Source organism: Leptopilina heterotoma, unplaced genomic scaffold, assembly GCF_015476425.1.
Source record: "Leptopilina heterotoma isolate Lh14 unplaced genomic scaffold, ASM1547642v1 Lhet_278, whole genome shotgun sequence".
NCBI classification, from domain to species: Eukaryota; Metazoa; Arthropoda; class Insecta; order Hymenoptera; family Figitidae; genus Leptopilina; species Leptopilina heterotoma.
In genome coordinates this window covers 1,644,549-1,667,679 of record NW_025110986.1, presented here as the reverse complement: position 1 = coordinate 1,667,679, position 23,131 = coordinate 1,644,549, and the positions used below count along the sequence as shown (strand labels likewise).

General features: G+C 23.2%; 1 protein-coding gene across 1 annotated transcript in view; it reads right to left on the bottom strand.

Annotated features, from left to right (window-relative positions):
* LOC122504102 overlaps positions 1-15,713 on the bottom strand; it is a 215,861-nt gene extending 200,148 nt beyond the window's left edge. Inside the window, exons 1-2 of the mRNA XM_043614999.1 lie at positions 15,648-15,713; positions 11,211-11,349 (exon numbers count right to left, since the gene is read on the bottom strand). The gene's annotated coding sequence lies outside the window, so the exon portion shown is untranslated. The remainder of the gene's footprint in view (positions 1-11,210; positions 11,350-15,647) is intronic.
* Positions 15,714-23,131: the final 7,418 nt, after the last annotated feature.

Genomic DNA, 23,131 nt, shown 5'->3' with positions numbered 1-23,131 from the left:
TCTCGTCTCGTCTCGAAAATCTCGAGTCTTGCGGCATCACTAATCATATACTAATCAATTTTCATGCCATTTAAATAAATTCATCCATTAATTTTATATTAAAAAAGTGTCAAATTTAAAAAGTAATATTCCTAAATAATTCTAAACGAACATTCCAAAAATTGAACATTTTAATATTCCTAAAATGTGAATAGAATATTCCAGAAGAATACTTTCAATTTTCCTATAGAATATTCTGGGAATATCAATGGAATATTCCTTGTGTGTAATAAAAAGAAAGGTAAATTAAACCTAAATTTTATACAGATTAATAATTACTTATGTTTTTTAAATTTACAATTATTTATTTTTTTATAATTATTAAATTATAAATAATTGTCAAATTAAACAATAGACGAGAAAAAGAAAAATAATCCAGAATTTGTATTTTAAATGATAAAAAATTGGTAATTTCAACTCACCTGTACCTAACTCTCGACCTCATTTTTTGATTATAAAATCGATATTTGCGATTTTATCAGAAGACTAGATCTTTCTACTATTCATTTGTAAATACACGATTTCTACTCTGTCGTTAAAAAAGCAGATATTTACGTTTTTCTTTCTCTCAAATATGAATCATATTTTTAATGAGACAACTTTAGTGTTTTGTGCTTTCTGATTTATTACCCTTGTATATAATATATATAAGTAAATTAAAATCATTGAATAAATACACAGATTTTAAATAACCTCATTCAGTTATAAAATTTATGTCTAAACACTGTAATCATAAAAGCAAAGAGAAAAAAATTTAATTACTGTTCTTTATTTTTTTTATTTAACTTTTTGATTTACATTTTTTGTTTATTGATTTTATAATTTATTTATATGAAGAAGAATTTTTTAAATTTAAATTTTCTTAAACGAAATTTATTTTATTTATTTTTGAGCAATTTGATTTTTATTTACATTACATCAATCGAACGGAATATTCTATTGGAAAATTTGAAATATTACTTTGGAATATTCCATACACATTTTAGGAATATTACAATGTCCGTCCTTTGGAATGTTCCTTTAGAATAATGTAGAAATATTCCATTGGGATATTGTAATTGGAATATAGTGTAGGAATATATAATTAGAATATTATAGGAATATTTCAAAAGAATATTAGTTTTTTTTAATTTTAAACTTTACAGTTTAAAATAAATTGGTAAATTTATTTATGTGGCTCAAAAATTGATTAGAAACAAAAAATTATACTAATAAGAAAAATATTTAGAAAATATTCCAATTGAATATTCATACAACATTTTGATGGAATATTTCAACGTTACTCCAAAAGAATATTATTCGGAAACATAAGTCGGAAATTATTTTATTTTTAAAATATGAATAAAAAATTTCAGAGGAATATTCCAGAATGAGAATGGAATTATATCCTCGGTGTCGCCTGGGAATATTAAAACGTCCCACAGTTGGAATGTTCTTCTCAAATACTTTAGAAACATTCTAATAAAATATTATGGAAATATCTTTTTGAAGCATTGAGAACATTCCTTTGGAATATTCAATCGACAGTTTAGGAATATTAAAATGACTGAGTTTTGGAAATTTTCTTTTAAAATAATATAGGATTATTGCACTAGGAATATACGACTCCAACAAACACGGAATATTTCATTATAATTCCTGGAATATTCCATTGGAACATTGGGAATATTCTTCTGGAATATTTAATACATATTTTAAGCATATTAAAATGTCCTAGCGTTACAATCTTTCTTTAGAATAATGTATGAATATTCTATCAAAATATTGTGGGAATATTCTTTTAAGAATCAGTAACAATATTTTTTATTGGTAATACCGATAATATAATATTCCATTTCCAAGTCAATTAAATAAATTTATTAATTAATTTTGAACTCAAAAAGTTGTAAATTTAAAAAACAATCTTCCTATGGAATATTTCTATAATAATATTTAAATGATATATTCCTCCTATTTTCCAATTACCATTTTTGTACGAAATATTCTTATCATATGCCAATAAAAAAATTCCTATAATATTCTTCTGAAATATTCTTACTATATTAAAATAAAAATATTCCAATGGAATATGTTTACATTATTTTAAAAAAAATCTTCAAAGATCAGACATTTTAATATTCCTTAAATGTGGATGGAATATTTCCAAACAATTTTCCTAAAATACAGACAGAATATTCCAAAGAAATATTTCTAAAATGTGGATGGAATATTCTGAATAAATATTCCGCATGTTTTAATGGAATATTTCAAGAATGTGAATGGAATATTTACTTCTTATTTAATAAATAATTATTTAATATAATAAGAAATAATAAGTAACTAATAATTATTGTAGATACCTAATAATAAATTATAATATAATTAATTATAACAAACTAATAATAATAACTAATAAATAACTTATACTTTTATCGAAAAATAAATGATTTTCTTGCGTATAAAAATTGTAAATTTGGAAAAATACAAATGTTTAAAACATGTATGTAGGTACCTCTATATAAATAATATTTACAAAAAAATGTGAAAGGGGTTGTTTTTACAATATATGTTTCACTAATCCAGTAAAATATTGAGAGTCGAGAAATTTCAATTAGAGTGTGACGAAAAAGGGAAATGGAATGGGGTATGGTACTTATAATTTCCTCTATTTTCTATTTCAAGTTAAACTATTTAAAACACGTTTTGCATGCAAACTGAACTTTGGTTTTTACAACACTATTATACAAACTTGAGTGCAATACGGAAAAGAAAAAATAAATCAATTCCAAAACAATTTATGTATATGCACATTCGTCTATAGATAGAAATAAAAGAGAAAAAAACAATTATCATTTTTTAAATAAAGAGAAATTGAATTAAATTTTCTGGAAAAAAATTTTAATTTTTCTGCAAAAAAGAAAACTTCAACTTTTAAATAAATGTAGTAATACAAATTCTTTATATTTTATTTTCCAATACTAATTTTTTTCAATTTCGTAAAAAATATAATCATTCTCAAAAATATGGAATAGTTTATTTGTTTATTCACATTTTTCTGAATATTCCAAAGGAATATTTCACATTTTGGGAATATCAATATGTCCGGCCTTTGGAATGTTCCTTTTGGAATAATGTAGAAATATTTCATTTAAGCATTGTAATTGAAATACAGTAGTAATATTTCATTGGAATACTGCACCGAAAAAAAAATAATTTCAATTTTAGACTATTCCTCTTCTTTTGCCGCATTTTTTCCTCTTATATATGGGCACTAAAGTTTTCATTTCTAATTGAGAGGTTTTTCCTCTTTTACATTTTCCATTAAATGTCACTTTTTAAGCAGTTTGAAGGTGCGTTCAGAAAAACAAAAAACAGCTTAAAAATCTTCTTTCTAGTATAAATTTGTTTCAATTTGAGAGGAATAATTTCAAACAAAGAAGAAAGGTTAAAATTCATCTTTTAGTTAAAAAACTTTTAAATGTAAACAAAAATTCCTCTTTTTTGTAAATGAATATTCGCATATTAAAAATAAAATGTAAAAATAATTGTTAAGCGGAATTTTCTTCTCACTTTGAGATTTTATTTTTTTCGGTGTGCAGGAACATTTCAATGGCACATTACACTTCTACTTTACTTCTACATATTTTCATTTAAAAAAATGGGAATTTATATAAATAAGGCGAAAATTTATATTATCATTAAAGATACTAATAATAATAAAAAATATTTTTAAAAAATCCAATGAAATATTACCACAATATTTTGATGGAATATTCCTACATTAATCTAAAAAAACAATTCAAAGGTTGGACGTTATAATATTCTTAAAAATTGGATGGAATATTCAAAACATTCCAAAAATATTCCAGGAATGTCAATAAAATATTTCTTCAAATTATAATGTATTTGAATTTCTATACTAAAATTAAAATAAAATGAAAAAATTTTCATTACATTTCTCAATAATATTTAATGAATATTAATTATATCAATATTCCAAAAATATTCTATTGGAATTTTGTAAAATAAAGTTTTTTAAATTTTAGTATTATTGATTATTTGTTAATCAATTTTCGCACCATTTTTAAATATATTTATTTTGAACATAGAAGTAAAAAAGTTGTAAACTTAAAAAGTAATATTCCTTTGGAATATTCGCATTTTAATTACAACTTTTTAATTCCATAATTCAAAATTATTTCAAAGGAATATTCAGGTGGATTAGAAATTTTAATACTTTCCAAAACAGGGTGTAATTTTGTTTAGAAAATTCCCGTAAATTTTTCCCTAATATTCCAAAGTAATATTTTTTTAATCTCAATTAGCACGACATATTTCATTTACATTCCTGGAGTATTCTGTCGGAACATTTGGAATATTCCATCCAACATTCAGGAATACGAAAATGTTGAAATTTTGAAATATTCCATTGGAAAAATTTCAAAAAATTCTATTGCAATATTGTAATTGGAATGTAGTAGAAATATTTTATTGGAATATTACTTTTTACAACTTTTTTAGTTCAAAATAAATTGATGAATTTATTTAAGTAGAGAAAAAATTAATTAGGACATCATAAATAATACTAATAAATATAAAAATATTCCCAAAAGACTGATGGAATATTCCTAAATTATTCCAAAGGTCGGACATTGCAATATTTCGAAAAATGCGGATGGAATATTGTAGACGAATATTCCAAGAATATGAATGGAATATTCCTATGTAGTAATTTCAATATTCTAAAGTAATACTTTCAATATTTTTAAAAAATAATTAATTTAATAAATAGTATTTTATTTTTTGTTAAATTAAGACTAAAATTCAAACATAAAGTACTTTTCTTTTAAAATATTTTTTGTTTTATTTTCACTAATGACAACATTGTTTAAGTGGAGATATTTCGTGTGTTGAATGTGGAAAATTCAGTGACATAAAAAATTAATACGAATTCAAGGAGCAAAGTCCAGTAAAGTACAATCGATTATTGTAGTTCTCTATTTACCAAAGGTTTTGTAAGTATATATTGGGCAGTTACTACTCGTCTCTCTTACAAAATAATGTGAATCGATAAAATTTGTTGAGAAAATAAACTTGGCTCATTAATGTTTGTTGCTTATCATTAAAACGCTTATAAATATTCACTAGATACATTAATTTCATTTTACGAAATAATTTCAGCCCTACTTTTATTATTATTATTATTATTAATAGATTAATAATTTCCTCTGCAAACATTATTGAATATATCATATTAATTAACTTCGGTCAAAATTAGTGTCGAGCGAGCAAATATTTATATTTCTGTTATATTATTAAAAATATTTATTATTTTGTAATGTAATTATTTTATTATTAAAATACTTTTAATGCCTTTATAATTTACTCTGGATTTTCAGACCGTGTAATTATTTAAATAAATAAATAGTTTACAATGTACAGTAATTTTATAATTATTTTATAATGAAATAATTTTGTAATATAATTTATAAAATTTATCTAATTAATTTTCTATATTTTATTAATTTTGTAATGTTTTTACGTATTTCAATTTATTTTGTTAAATATATATGAGTCAGACTTCATGAACTGGCCCCCTGTTTCACCAACATTCATGAAAATTTAAACCAATTACATTTTCTTGTAGCTATTATTGTAAGTAATGATATTCTAAAAGGATTTGAAAAAATTTTTTTAATTAAAAAAGTTATAAACAATTTAAGTTTTATATACCATTTTTTAAAAAAATTCACAGTTTTTAGAGCTTATATTAAAAAATATTTCAAGACCGGGATTTTATTGACAAATATATGTACTTTTAAGGAATTTATGTTAAATTAAAAAATATTATTTTTTAATACAAAATTAGGTATTTTTTTATAAACAAATAGAGTTATTTTAGTGTTCCAAATCAAAAAATAAAATTCTTTTTTTAAATTATTAATCCTCAAATTCTCAAGAAGAAGTACAAAAAAATTGTTTGTATTCTCTAATTTTGAGCAAATGGCAAGAGTTTTGTTGTATAAAAGTATATAATTTTACCATAAGAAACGAAAATGTTTAAATTATCCTCCATTTTAAATACAAAAGATTCGTTTTTGTTTTACAAAATTATCTAACATTCTCAGTCTGTCTGGTAAAATTATATACCTACTTTTATACAACAAAACTCTTGCCATTTGTTCAAAATTAGAGAATACTAAAATATTTTTTTGTACTTCTTCTTAAGAATTTGAGGATTAATGATGTAAAAAAAGAATTTCATTTTTCGATTTGGAACACTAAAATAACTCTATTTGTTTATAAAAAAATTACCGAATTTTGCATTAAAAAATAATATTTTTCAATTTAACATTTAATATCCTTAAAAGTACATATATTTGTCAATAAAATCCCGGTCTTAAAATATTTTTTTAATATACCTAACCTCTAAAAACTGAATTTTTTTAAAAAATGGTGTATAAAACTTAAATTGTTTATGGGGCATTCCAGGCCAAGTCGGAAATCATTTTGCTTTTGCATTTCAAATTTTTTTTCTTTTAGCACTCTTTGAAATGAGTTACCTTGATTTTTTTCATAAAGTGGTTCAGGAGATACAGATTTTTGAAAAATGACGTTTTTTACAAAAAGTTTTTTTTAAATGCTTTTATAATTCGGTCAGAAATTGACGAAATTTGACGTTTTTATAATGAAAAGTTTTGTTTTCACGCGTAGTTTTTAATAAAAATATTTTTAAAAAATTTTAAAATAATTTACGATAAGATTTTAAAATTTTTAAAATAAAATTTCATTATTAACAATGTATGTATTGATCAATTTTTTTCAAAATTTTTTGTAAGAAACTAGCACTAAATTAACAATTTTTAAGCCTTCTCTGATCGTGGGCAAACGATGGGATCTATTTATTTTGAAATTTTTAATTTTTATATACGCAGTGGTGGCAAAGACTAACTTGCCATTTGACAAAATCACACAAATTTTTCACAGCAAATGTGTTTTCAGACTGAGTCTCTCCAAACTTAACCTTCTTTCCGTGTAAAATTGTGATTTAATCAAATTCCAAGTTAGGCCTACCGTTTTCACTGTGTATATGAAAATTAAAAATTTTAAAATAAATAGATCCCATCGTTTGCTTACAATCGGACAAGGTTTAAAAATTGTTAATTTACTGCTACCCAATGGGAAATTTACAACTGGCGGAGTACTGCGCCAGCACTGGCAGTACTGGCAGCTACGCTGACAGACAGCACTGGTATAACTCTGGGATGATAACGCTGTCTAACGCTGGCGAAGTACTGCCTGCCAGTGCTGCCAGGCAGCGCTGGCGCAGCACTGGACCAGTGCTGGCTGAGAATATTGCCGCAATAAATGCCGTATTGTTATTAATGAGTCGTAAATTAATAATTATAAATAATTTAACAACAAAATGGTAAATAATATTAATAAATAGTTATTATTTATAAAATATTTCTCTTCTTAAAGAAATTGTATTAAAGATGAAGACTAAAATAAACAAAATTGCTGACGAGGGGAATCGAACCTACGACCTACAGACTAACAGACTAACGCTCTAACCTCTATGCTAACGACACATGTGTACAGTAAAGTATTAATATCTCAGTATCATTCAGACATACAATTATTGAGTCAAAGATGAGAAAAAAATAGGGATACATTAGAAATAATAAATTGAAATAAAATAAATTAAAATAAATTTTTAATAATTAAATTAAATTACTTTACTTACTGCATTTAACATTTTACGTAATTCTTAAATTACGTGGTAATTTTTTAATAATTTTTTATTCATAGCAAGAAGTATAATAGTATTTTAATAGGAACCAAATTATTATTCAGATTAAAGTTTAAATTTTGTTTATAATTTTAATTTGTTTAAATAATTTATTATTTACAAAATTAGACAATTATGTTAAATTGTTATTATTAAATTTAATAAAAATAAAAAATGAACAACTGAAAAGTAAAATATTAATTTTTTTCAATAAATTTATATTTATAAACATTCATAAACTTTTTTTATAATTTTTTTCAAGTTTATGTCAAAAAAGCAATGTTGGCAAAGAGCGTCGTGAACAATTTTTCTATACTCAGCCAGCACTTGCCGCCGTGGCTTGTCCAAGCTTTGGCGAAACAAAAATTCTGTACTGCGCCAGCACTAATTGTCGAGGCTCGGCTAGACTACGCCGAACAATCGTCTGAGTACTAAGCCAGTGGTGAACATCGGCATTACACTGGCATTTCCCATTGGGTAGTTTCTTACAAAAGATTTTGAAAAAAATTGATCGATATGAAAACAAAACTTTTCATTATAAAAACGTCCAATTCGATCAATTTTTGACCGAGTTATAAGCATTTAAAAAAAAAATTTACGTACAAAACGTCATTTTTTAAAAATCTGTATCTCCTGAACCGCTTTATGAAAAAATTTGAAAAAAATCAAGGTAACTCGTTTCAAAGAGTGCTAAAAGAAAAAAAATGTTTAAAAAAAATTTGAGATGCAAAAGCAAAATTATTTCCGATTTGGCCTGGAATGCCCCTTATTTAACTTTTTTAATTTAAAAAATTTTTTAAATCCTTTTAAGATATCATTACTTACAATAATAGCTACAAGAAAATGTATTTGGTTTTAATTTTCATGAATGTTGGTGAAACAGGGAGGTTCATAGAGCCTGACTCAGATGTTATTTTATAATTTTTATAACTCAATAAAATAAATTTACAATATTCGTCAATGATTTTATTTTCATTTAGTTTTAATTTTTTTATTATATAATATTATATTATACATTATTATATACTAATTATTGTTATTGTTATATGTGATTAATAATAATTATTAACCAATCCAAGTCAGGCAAAAAAATAGTGACCAAGTGATAACTTCGAAAAAATAATAATATTGTTATTATTATTATTATTATTATTACAAATAATACAAATAAACTCTAAAAATTTCTAAACTCATAAAACTTTTATAATCAATAATAATAAGTAAAATTTTTAATAAATATTCATTGAAAAAAATTTTACTATAAAATTTCTTCTTCTTATTTCAATCTAAAATTTAATTTCTATTTAGTTAAAAACATAATTAAAAAAGTGATTAATATGAGTAAAAAGTACTCTTCGTAATTATGAAAAACATAAAAAATATCGATAATAAAAAATATATTTTAGTTACATTAGACAGAAAAAATAAAAAACAAATTTTATAATTAAAAAATGTGTAAGATTGTTATCGTAAAAAAATAATTACGTATAGTAATTAAAATTTATAAAAATAAAATTTAATTGTAATTTTTTTTTTTTTTTTAAAAAATATTCTCCAATCACGTTGTGCAGGAAAGTGAAAAATTAACAGTAAGTAAGTAAAAAGTAAATTTTGTGATTACTCTATTTCTTTCCTTTTTGTTTTTTTTTAAAGTAATCTAAAAGCGAAAACTTGAACGACTTTCGCGCGCTTTTATGTGAAATAACTGATTGAAAAGTATACAACAAACATGACAAACAAAATGTGGAGCGATCGTAGATTGAACAATGAGAATATTTGCGTGTGTCACGTGACTCAATTCCCTAGGGATTTCTCTGCAATACTACATCTCGAACAGGAAATGCACAATTTACATTTAGTCTCTTAATTTATAATACCGCAAAGGATATAATTCTCACATCTTGAAATAAGCCGCCATATTAACACTTTTTTTCAATTTCTATTATTGTTGATTACAAAAAGAAAACAAAAAACAACTGTAAAAAGAAACTTACAGTTTTTTTTCATGAGAATTTTTAAATTGGTCTGAATTTTTTTTTTTAAATGTGAGTAGTAAATAAATTTTTTTTAATATGAATAGTAAATAAAGGAGTAAATAAATAAATATGTAAATAAATAAGTCAGTAAATAAATAAACAAATACTTAAATACCAAAACTATGTAAATAAAAAAATTAGTAAACAAACAAATAAGTAGATTAATAAATAAGTATAAATAAAAAGTACGTAAATATAAAAATAATAAGTAAGTAAATAAAAGTAATAAGTAAGTAGATAAAAAAGTACGTAAATATTTAAGGGGACACCGAAGTGGAAAAATGACAAAAAATCGATTTTTTTTATTTGATTTTCTAAAAGTAGACTCAATTAGGAATAGAAAACCCCAAAAACCCAAGTATTCCAAATTTCATAAAAATCTGATTACATGATTCTGAATACCATGAGTTTTTAGTATTTTTTCTTTTTTCGTGTCTCCTGTAAAAATTGTTTTTTTCCAATTTTTAAACTTTCAATACACTTTTCTCCGAATCTACTAAACCGATTTGTAATTTTTTTTTTTTACTTTGTTCAGTAAGGTTCCAAGAATACGAATAAGAAGTTTAACATCATTTTGAGTTGTACAAACGGAGATATGAGTCAATGAATCAGAGAAAATGGGATTTTTATTTTGCTTTTGGTATAAATATTCATAAAAAAGTTTCTATTGAAGATAACGTCGTATTACTTCTTATTCATATAATTGATTATATTTGTAATCGAATGAAAAAAGGGCGAACGCAATTGGAATAATAGTTTTTGAGAAAAGTGTACCGAAAGTTGACTCTTTTTGCATTGTTTTTAGATGACTTAGGTGTCCCCTTAAATAAGTAAATAAACAAATAAGTAGAATAATTTATAATTCATTTTAAAAAATACGGGAATAAATAAGTAAATAAGCAGTTGAGTAGATAAATAAATAAGTATATAACAAATTTATAAATAAATAAGTAAATAATTAAATTAGACTTAATACTTGAAATACAAGAATACAATTTTCTTACTACAGTGAAACCTGTCAGTATGCAACTTAATTTTTCAAATTTTATTGCAGTAAATAATCCTTAAAAAATTGTTTTATAATTTAATTTTGTAATATTTTTACAATATTCTGTAATTAAGTGCAAATAATTCTTGTTAAACATTTTTGAATACAAAAAAATTATTTAAAATATGTATAGTTGCATTCCGACAGGTTCAACTGTATTTAGAAAAAGAAAGAAAGTGAAAAAAATGTTTTTTGTTTCAATAATTGTGTTGATTTAATGTTTTGACAATATTTAATATTTATAGTGATAATATTGAGTTTTTACTGAAAATAAATTTAATAATAATAATTATAATATTGAATTTTTAAAACTCACCTGATTGGGTCATTCAATAAAATGGAGAGTCACAGAAGAATACATAATTAAATGTAATCACTCAATGAATTGTTGATTTTTGTCAAAATGTCCGTATCCACATTTTCACTTTAATAACTTTTAAAAGCACTGATGAGTTCTGTTAAAAAAATTATTTAATATGAATATTTAATATAATTATATTGATTATAATTATTTTTAAATAAACAAATAATTATTAGTTCAAATATAGGTTCACAAATATTACAAATAGATTGAAGTTGTTGCTAATTTATTACTTATCTTTTCATTTGCGCTTTCTATTCTTTACATATGAATTTTTTTATTAAAAAATAATAAATTATGAATATAAATAATAAATAATAATAAATTGTTTATATGAATTTTATTAGTAAATATTAGATTCTAAATACCATTTTGCTAATAAATAACAAATTCTACTGATTTTTGTAATAATTAATTGTTTATTATTTGGTAACTAATTGCTAGTAATTTAGTAACTAATTAAAAATCGTTCAATACATAATTATTATTTAATTAACAACTAATTAATAATAAGTTAATAATTTAATTAATAACTAATTATTTATTAATTATTAATTATTAAATGATTAATAACTAATTATTTGTTAAACATTAATTATTAAATTTATGATATTTTGGTTGTTTGGATTTAGAAATTTTAGTTTAGATGTAATTTTTGTTTTAAAGTGAATCCATGATCTTAGTAAAATAAAAATAATTTATTTATAAGCTTTCGCTCGTTGACAGCAAGCCTCTTCAGATACATTTATTTTAATCTGTGGAAATATAAAAGAATTATTCCATGAGGATATATATATCGAAAATACATGTTTTTTTGAGGTTATGTGTTTTTTCAAATAAGTTTCATAAAAAGAAATGCATTTTATACAAAGATTTTTAACTAATTAATATCTTACCAAGAAGGTTTCTTCAATTGCATTATGTGATAAAATTTATTTTGTTTTAAAAAAAAATAATTATAAAAAAGAACATGTCTTTCTTTTTCATTGGTAACATTTTGAAAATTAGATACATATAATGCAATTGAAGAAACATTCTTGGTAAGTTATTAATTTGTTAAAAACCTTTGTATAAAATGCATTTCTTTTTATGAAATAACTTATTTGAAAAAACACATAACCTCAAAAAACATGTATTTTTGATATATATCCTCATGGAATAATTCTTTTATATTTCTACAGATTAAAATAAATGTATCTGAAGAGGCTTGCTTTCAGCGAGCGAAAGCTTATAAATAAATTATTTTTATTTTACTAAGATCATGGATTTACTTTAAAACAAAAATTACATCTAAATAACATTAATTATTAAATTATTAATAACTAATTATTAATCAACTATTTATCAATTACTGACAGATTAGTAAATAATATAATAATAATAAAATTATAATTTTCAATTAGTTACTAATATTTAATTAGTAACAAATAATAATATGAATTAATTAATTAGTTACTATAATTATTAATTAGTAATGAAATACTGATTAATTACATTAATGATAAAATTATTTATTAATTTAAAAAAAACGGTTTATTAATATATTAATGGTTGACAACAAAGTATTTATTACTTTATATTGCAAATAAGATGATATTTTTGGAAAATTATTAATACACAACAAATTCTTTGTATAAATTATTTTGTTGATTACACTTTTATTAATTTACAAGTTATTTACAGATAAATTGTTTCATAAACAAAATCAATTAATTAGTAAATTATTTTAAAATTACACTACCGGTCAAAATTGAGAGGCCACTCATTTTCAGGTGAATGAAAAACATTTTAAAACATAAAATTTATGTAACCTAAAATTTTTTTCATTTTATTTTTTGAAAGATGATAACATTTTGAAAAGAACAAGTTCTTTCAGAAGTCATTTGGCCAGTATTTTATTTCTGATATTTTGAAAAGTCGTCATTTTCAATGTTTTACAAAAATTTGAATAATTTCTAAAATAATTAACCCTTTTTAATGATCTTAGGCTTATTAATTTTAAAGGTCATTTTCTACAGTATAAGAATTACTTATAGGTATTAACGTGTAATTTTTTTCTTAGAATATACAGGTCGTCAAAGTTAGAAAAAAAAAATTCAAGAAATTTGAAATAATTTTTTGTACTAAAAACTATTCTAGAAAATATATAAAACATGATATGGTGTAGATTTTTCAAGAGAATTTAATAAAAAAATATGATTGAATTTTTAAAATTATTTTTCTGTTAATGAGATTGTTTTAAATCTTTTTGTCCAAGTTTGACAACCTGTATTTTCTAAGAAAAAAATTACACGTTAATGCCTATAAGTAATTATCATTCTGTAGAAAATGACCTTTAAAATAAGCTTAAGACCATTAAAAAGGATTCGTTATTTTAGAAGTTATTCAAATTTTTGTAAAACTTTGAAAATTACGATTTTTTAAAAATATCTTAATAAAATACTGGCAAAATGACTTCTGTAAAATATTATTCTTTTCAAAATTTTATCATCTTTCAAAACATATACCGAAAAAAATTTTAGTTTTAAATTTTATGTTTAAAAATTGTTTTCATTCCCCTGAAAATGGGTGGTCTCTCAATTTTGACAGGTAGGGGAGACTGGGGCGAAAAGTTAAATTTTGCATAAATGATTTTTTTTAGACAATATAATCCGCTTAGATGCAAATATTTATAGATCAATATTGTAGGGCAACTTGTTCCCTACAACTTTCAATAAAAAAGTTTCCGATATTTTCGCAAACAATTCATGTTTTGTCCTTTTTTGAAAATTTTTTTTTTTTAACTTTTCGCCCCATGCTGGGGCGAAAAGTTAAATTCTATTTTTAGCCTACTAAAACTATTTTCTGATAGGTGTTAAGTAGTAGATAAGTTAAAGTATACGTAAACAAGTAATTTAGTTAATAAAAGATCTTTGTTTACTTAACAAAAGCTTTAGAATAGTTATAAAGTTAATAAATTGAAATTTCAAAAAAAAAAAATTTTGGTTTTTTTCACGTGAGCGGTCTTGTTTTTTGATAGAGTACTTGCCTAATGTCAAATAAATCATTTTTAAACAAATAAACCCAAAAAAACGAAAAATAAAAAAAAAATTTTAATAACATGTACAAATATATTTAACTTTTCGCCCCAGGGTGCGTTTTTGGCTTTAACAACAAATATAAAAAATCTGACTAAAGATATTCAGCAAATACCTTCAGGTATGTCTTCAGGGGACCCAACTAATGAAGTAAAAAAATCGCGGTGAGAATAAATGCAAAAAATATACTTAAAAGTTGATATTTTCTTTTACGAAAAAATTTTCAAAAGTAGGGTGAAAAAAAAATTTGAATATGGACACCACAAAAATTAGCAGAATGTCACATAACTCCAGACATTTATTTAGGGTGATAACACCCTTCTGTAATTAAAATTGCAATGCTCTAACTATTTCCGATCGAAAGATAATGAATTTTAACTGTTTTCACAATTTAACTTTTCGCCCCAGTCTCCCCTACTGTAAGTGACTTATTTGTTTATATTAATTTATTAATTATTAAATTCTTTACGCAAATTTGTCTATTAATTGATTATTTATAATTTATCTGAAAATAAAATATATTCACATAAATTTTGTCAATTAATAAATTGTTTACATACATTTATTAATTAATAAATTGTTTAAATAATTTCATCAATAAAGAGGATTGGAACCATTATGACGTTACAATTTGTGCAAAGCATGTGTTTCAAAAATATGTCATAGTGCAAATGTCATAGTTCAAATGCCCTTAATAAATTGTTTAAATAATTTCATCAATTAATTAATTGTTTATTAAAATTTATCAACGAACGCATTATTTAGATAAAATTATCAATCAATGAATTGTTTACAAAAATTAACAAAATAATAAACTGTTCTTAAAAATTAGTTTATTGATAAATTGTTTAATAATATATTTTATTATTAATATATATTAATTAATTTATTATTATCTAATTATGTTAATTAACTATAAATCGATTAATAAATAATAATTAATATTTAATAATAATAATAATTAATTAATAAATTAACCAACAAATTGTTTATATTCATTCATTAATAAATGAATTGTTTATAAAAATTTATAGCAAAACAAATTAATTTATTTATAATTTTAACTGGACAGGTCCTTTATTAATTATTTATAGAAATTTTGTAAATAAATAACATTAAAATTAAATAAATTTAGCACTCGAAAAAAATGTTTGATGAACACTTATTTTTTGATCGAAAAAACAAAAAGACATTTCTCAATTTGAAAATCGAAGAAAATTCTTTGTACCTTCATTGTATAAAATTGAAGGGAAGACAACAACAAGAACAACAACAACAACAATAATAATAACAGTAAAAAAATGCAATTCACTACCGCTTAGCCGTGATCGAGGCACATTTTTTTTAAGGTTCCCCGGTTAAATACGCGAATGGCGAACGTTGGCTCGCCAAAGAAGCATGTGGAGAGAAAGGCTTGTCGCAGGATTCAACGACTCGGTCACTCCCACCCGCAGCCCTTTTTACCCCCTTTGCCACTTCTTAAGGGGGTGGGAGGCTATCACATGAATGTGGGGTCAAACCGTGTAAAAAGTAACGCTGCCGGAACACCGTGGGCGGAAAATATAGAGCAACTTCCCTTCGACCACTGACCGCGGTCGAATTAACCGTCGCCCCCTCCCCCTCTTCTACCCCTCACACTTTACGTGACAGAAGAAATGGATAACGTGTATTGTATGAACACTATGAACAGTCAAGAGTATGAAAAAGCGTGCGTCGCGTGGAAAATGTAGGCCATCGGGCCTTGTCGTCACGCTTCACCTGGCTCTCTCTCTCTCTCTCCGCTCTATTATAATGCCTTTCAGGACGAGTGATTTTAATCCATCATTTTTTTTTATTTTTCCTTTTAAAGGATATATATACTCTTTTAGTTGATTGCTTTTTTTCTTTTCTTTTTAAACTTGTTACACAACTTGAAACGTTTAGCTTAATAGTGATGAGTGTCTTATTTGTTCTGTAATAGTCATGTTCTTAGGATATAAAATTAGAAGATAAAAAAAAATTTGAGTCAATGATACTAAAGTCGACATCAATTAATTTTTAAAAATTGTAGGTAATATTTTGCTAAAATGATTTTAAGGGGAGACTTATACTATATATTTTTAACTATTTCGAGGAAATGATTTTAAGGGAAGACTTCGACTACATTTTTAACTATATGAAGGAAATGATTTAAATCATAAAATTATTTTTATAGTAATTTTTTAGCGGAAATCAATGGTTAGAAAATATTTTGTCACTTTTTGGATTTTTTGTATTTTTCTAAAAAATTGATAGATTTTAAAATCCATCTGTAATTTTGTAGAACAAATTTTTTTTGTAGATATCTACAAAAAAATTGCCGAATGGAAAAATTGATTATTTTTAAAATTTTTGAAGAATTTTTATGAAAAAAAACAGTTTTTAAGTTGAAAATGCTAAACAATAAATCTGTTATTCAATTTTTTTATATGGAAATTCACTTCTTTATTTTTCTAACAAATTTCAAATCATTATTTTTTAAAATATAAAATATAAAAAAATTATGATAAGATTATGATTTAAAATTAGTTGGAAAAATGAACTAGTGAATTTTCCAATATAAAAAAAACTTTAAAACAATGGTATTTTTTGGCATTTTCAGCCTAAAAACAATTTTTCGATTTTCAAAAAAAGCTTCAAATTTTGGTAAAAATAAATTTTTCATTCGGCAACTTTTTTATAGATTCAAAAACAAATTTTCTACAAAATTACGGATGGATTGTAAATTCTATCAATTTTTAAGAAAAAGAAAAATCCATATTTCTATGATATGAATACCTATTATAAAAATATATTTATATTAATAAATATTTTCTGCCGATTTTTATTTTCTGACCATTGATTTCCTCTGAAAAAATTGCTATAAAAATAATTTTATAGAAGATTAAAATCAGGGATAGCAACCAAAACCGAATAAATGAAAAAGAAATATTGATGTATATGTCTAATATAGTAAATAATAAGTAGAGGAACCAAATTTGCAGATTAAAAATAATTAATTAAAAAAAATTTGTTGAACATAAATTAGAAAAAAAATTTCTTAAATTAATTATTTGTGATCAGCCTGTAAAAATACACTAGTATAACAATTTTTAGCTAATTAGGTCAAATAATGTAAAAGTTAAGGAAAAACCGTTTTTTCAAAAATTTTTTAGTTTTTCCTTAACAACGCTATGGCCATCTTATAAAATATAAAACAAATTTATAAATAAATTATGAATAATTAATACACATATTTAATTCTAAATAATTAAAATGCACACAAATATTTTGATTCATATATTGTCCGGGGAAAACAACCGAAAAACCGAAATTTTTAAGAAACCGAAAACAAGACACCGTAACCGTAATTATTCACATTAAAAACCGAAACCCAAATTCTTTGAAAAAAAACCGTAACAGAATTACCGAAACCGAATTTTTTTAAAAGAATACAGAAAAAGGAAACCGAAACCGATAAAATTCCGGTTGCCATCTGTGATTTAGATCATTTTCTTGATATAGTAGTTAAAAATATAGTCGAAGTCTCGCCTTAAAGATCTCGCAAGCTGATGAAATGAAAAGAAGGTTATGAAAAAATTTTATATTTATTAAATAAATTAAAAATATGAATATAAATTTTTAAACAAATATAAATATATTATATTTATTTATTATTAATATTTATATTTGTTATTATTGTTCACAATAGGAACAATTTGTTTATCCTACTTTTAAATTTTGCACTACAGATTTATTTTTTATTTTTAAAAAGATTTGTTATCAAAAAAAGTATTTTTAATAGGGTAAGTCCGGGGGAGATGGCCATAGTTTTTTTAAAGTACTGTTAAAATAAAAAAAAGCGATTTATGTCTAAACTTTTATTGACAATTAAACATTGAACACTTAACTTTAAAGTAACGAAAAGTAAAATAAAATATTTTCATAGGAACAATCTCGAAATTTACATTTTGTAAAAAGTGCATTTGGCCATCTCTCCCGGACATTCTAAGAGAGATGGCCAATACTTATAATTTTTTACTTTTAGTTTAAACTTAATTTTTAATCGTTCAAATTACTTTTCTCTTATTCTGGTCACATTTTGAACATTTATTATGGGATTCAGTGCAGTTTTCATGTAGCAAAAAATTTTAAATACTGCACTGAATCCAATCTTCAATCAATGTCGTTTGATTGTAACTTTCGACTTATCCTACAAATATATCTTCATCTCTAGTGTCAATTAGATGAATTATTTTGTTCTCAGACATTTTTAATTTGTTTTTCTTTGATTTTTGTTAAGTATCTAACATTAACATAAAAATTTTTACATAAAAGTCATTAATGGCCATCTCACCCAAAAATACATGACAAAAGTAAACATAAAAATATTAAATAAGTAAAATAATTTTTCTATTTCTTTTTTGTGTATATCAAAGCGTGGGTTATGAACTATTCAATAAAACTTCAAATTCAAAAATCCGTTAAAAAATAACAATGTATCAGTAAGAAATATAAAATTCTCAAATTATTTTGGACACATGCAAAAAAATGTAGAAGGATTACGCTTACATTTTTATTATTTTTTAACAATTTGTTGTTTACATTTATTAGTAGTCACAAAAGGTTGAAGAATAACCCTTAATAAGTGATATTTATTTACAAATTCTGTAAAACATTTGAACTCGCTATCTCCCCCGGACTAACCCTAGTACCAGGCCTCGGATATTATGACTTTTTCGACTTACTTTCAAAAATTGGGATTTTTTCGACTTTTTTCAAAATATTACAACAAAATAACACATTTTTAGTATAAATGCAACTTATTTTGATTTCTGTACTCTTAAACATAACTATAGGCAAGTCTTTCAAAATTATATTTTTGAATAATTTTTTTACGATCATAAAATATTAAAAATATGTACAATTATAAACAATTTTAGAATAATAGAAATTTTTTAAAATTTAATTGAAAATAATATATTTTTTTAAAAGTATTTTATTACAATTTTTAAAAATCAACTTATGAATTTGGTTCGTTACTTGCTTGCCTACTTGCTTATTTACTTGATTATTTGCTTGCTTACTTGCTTACTCAGTTAATTACTTGCTTACTTACTTGTTTACTTAGTTACTTCCTTAAAGCAATATTTGCAAAAAAGAATTAGAGAAATAAATGAATTGTAAGTCAAAACACAAATGATAATACAAATAACTTCATTCTTCTCTCAGTCACACTCATTTCTCCACTGGTGTCTAGTGAACAATGACTCCATTTCTCTGAAGGCGTTGGAGAAAATAATTTTAAGTGATTTTGTTTAATTGAAATTAGTTTGTAAGCTTAATCCCATTATATAAAAAATATCTACTGCTTTGATTCAAAAATATTATTTGTTTGAATAGATAATTATGTTTAATTCAAACATATTTTCTGTTTTAATTTAAACAAAAATTATGTTTAGAAATTTTATGTTTGATTCAAACTTAAAATTTGATTATAAATTTCATATTATCGAATTATATTCAATTTTTTTTAAAGATAAATTTTCATTAAAAAATTTTTTCTTTTTGATCCAATTTTTTTTTAAATTCTAAGGTAAGTCCGGGGAGATGGTCATAGTTTTGTTCAAAGGATTGTAAAAATAATGATAAAGAAACGATTTTTCTCTAAATCTGGTAATTGAATGAAAAAAAATTATGGAATTGAAGAAATATGTTATATTTTTTAATTTTAATTTTTTTTAATTATTTATTTATTTTAACCTTAAGGCTTTGAAGGAAAAATTTTCAAATTTATTTACCTATTTCTAACTTTAGTTTATCGGAAAAACCTTTAGGAAACTTTTTACTTTCATTAATCTTGTCATGGTGAAGGGGAAAGATAGTTTTTTTTCAACATATTCTCTTCTCATGATGACAATCTTTTGTCTGCTTTCTTATAATCCAGCTTTAGCAAAAAAAAAAATGATACTCCTTGGACATCTGACTTAAATACCGTCGAGATTTTCTTTAGCTTGTATATAATAAAGATCATATCGTTGTCTTTTTCTCTGTTAAAAAAGAATTTTTTACCAGATTAATTTTCCGCTGTTCATTACCAGATATGATTTACCTTTTTTTCCTCTATTAACAGAGTTCTAGAATTGTTTTTTATCAAAATAATGGTAAAATATCCAAGTAACTTATTTAATTTATTAAAATGTTAAAAAATCTATTTATAACTCAATGACCGTAAATAAATAAATAAATAATGTCAATAATTTTAGTAGTTATATCCACCTTACCACCTTTATATTTAGACTAAATGTTTTATTTTAATTTACCTCTAGACCTGTGATTTTTGACCTTTTTTGACTAAATTAATAAATTTATAATATATTCATAATATTTTAATTAATAATTTTTTTAGTTTTCTAGGTATTCAATTGCTACTGTTGACCTTAATTTTAGAATTTTTGTCTTTTGACCTACGAGTTGAACTTAAAATTCAAATTCTTATTTTTGACTATTGAGCAACATTTAAAAGTTGTACTTTTCTTTAGTCCTTCAATTTTTGACCTAAAATTCCCGTGCAGAAATTGCCACTTTTGTTCCCGATTACCGCCCTGGCCCCGGTCGGGTTTTCATGATCTGGCCCCGACTTCGTGGCCCCGACCAGGACCAGGCCGGGTTTGCCCAAGGATCTACAAACAGCGCACAATGGGATTTTTTTAACAATTTACTGTTCAAAACTGTCTACAGCCTACAATTCTTATCCGGTTTCAGTATTCTTTATTTTAAATTAAAGGCGAATAAATTCTTAAGACATCCCTTAAGGTCAATTTTTTAGTTCTTAATTGTTTATAATTTTTATTTTCAATCAAAATTAACAAATTAATACAATTTTTCAAAAAAGGAGGCTTATTTTCTTATTCCGTTGCTGCATATGATCTGAATCAGTTCAAATTAATACAATATGACCACCACACAATTAATAAAACAGAAAGTAATTTATATCAATTGTTATAAACAATATTAATTAACAAATAGTTAACATTGATTCCTATTCCACTAAAAATTTTTTTTTCACATTTTCTTTTTAATTTAATTCTATTTAAAGAATATTTGTCCTTTTTGATTAAGAAATAACTTATTTAAATTGTTATAAACAATATATTGAATAACAAATAGTTATGTAACTTATGTTCCTGTCCACCAAAAAAATTTTTTTCACGTCTACTTTTTAATTTAAGTTCATTTTAAAAATATGTGTCCTTTTTATTTAAAAAATAACTTATTTAAATGGTTACAAATAATATTAATTAACAAATAGTTAATTTTTGTTCCTTTCCACAAAAAATTTTTTTTTCACGTTTACTTTTTTATTTAGATAATGTTAAAAGACCACGGATATATAATATTAAATATTTAAATAAGTTTATTATAAGCAAAAAAGACATATATTCTTTAAAAGAACCTAAGTAAAAAAGAAAATTTGTAACAAAAATTTTTTGTTGGACAGGATCATAAGTTAACTATTTGTTAATTAATATTGTTTATAACAATTTAAATAAGTTATTTTTTAATCATAAAGGAAAAATATTCTTCAAATGAATTAAAATTAAAAAGAAAATGTGAAAAAAATATTTTTTATTGGAGAGGAATCAAAGTTAACTATTTGTTAATTAATGTTGTTTATGACAATTGAAATATATTACTTTATGGGTTTTTAATTGTCTGCTGGTAATATTGGATTAATTTGAACTGATTTAGAGCATGTGCAGTAACGGAATAAGAAAATAAACGTCCGTTTTTAAAAAATTGTGTTAATTTGTTAACTTTGATTGAAATTTAAAAATAAAAATTATAAACAATCAAAAACTCAAAAATTGGCCTCGAGGGATGTCTTAAGAATTTATTCTCCTTTAATTTAAAACAATAGGACAAACGCACTAATTGTCGAGGGTGAACCATTTGTCGATGTTATCATGGTGATAACCGAAAATATTGCCTAAAATGTTAAATTTATTTGTGGTTATAATATTGACATATTATTTTTTACATTTATAACTCTTAAAAACTCTTAATTATTTTTCGCACTTAAATTGAAATTCCATGTTTAAGGCAAAAAAATAAATTATTATTAATTAATAATTTTTAGTATTATTGTAAATTATTAATAATAAAAAAATTTTTATTATTTTAAAAAATAGTTAAATTATAAATAATAGAGAATAAATAATTAGATTAATAATTTTTACCATATTATTATGATAAACATATTAATTTATATATATAACATACATTTTTAATAATTTTTCTATAAATAAATATGATAGAGTCAATTTATTATGATAACACTGTATATAACGGTCCCATGATTCAAAAGGAAGTTTAAGCGAGGTCGCTTCCAAGCTTGCGTGGCTATGCGGTATGTGTATTCGACTTGCGTCCTCGAGGTCTAGGGTTCGATCCCCTGTGCGTGCGATATTTTTCCGTCTTAGTTTTAAGTGTTTTGTATATAATTCTTAATAATGTTACATAAAGTATAGGTTTAAATAATTATTAACAATAATAATAATAAATTAGGCATTAATTTAAATAAGATAGTCTGTCTAAATTAATGAAAGAAAATAAGAAAAATATATTTTTTAAAAACTTAGTTCAATAAAAGAAATTCTAATAATTATTTACATTTTTAATGACACTCATAAAAGTTTATTTACTACAAAAATATTAATAATAATTATTAATATTGAAGTAAATACTCCCCATGCTTTAATAATCAAATAACGAGCTTTAATATAATAAAATGCAGTCAGT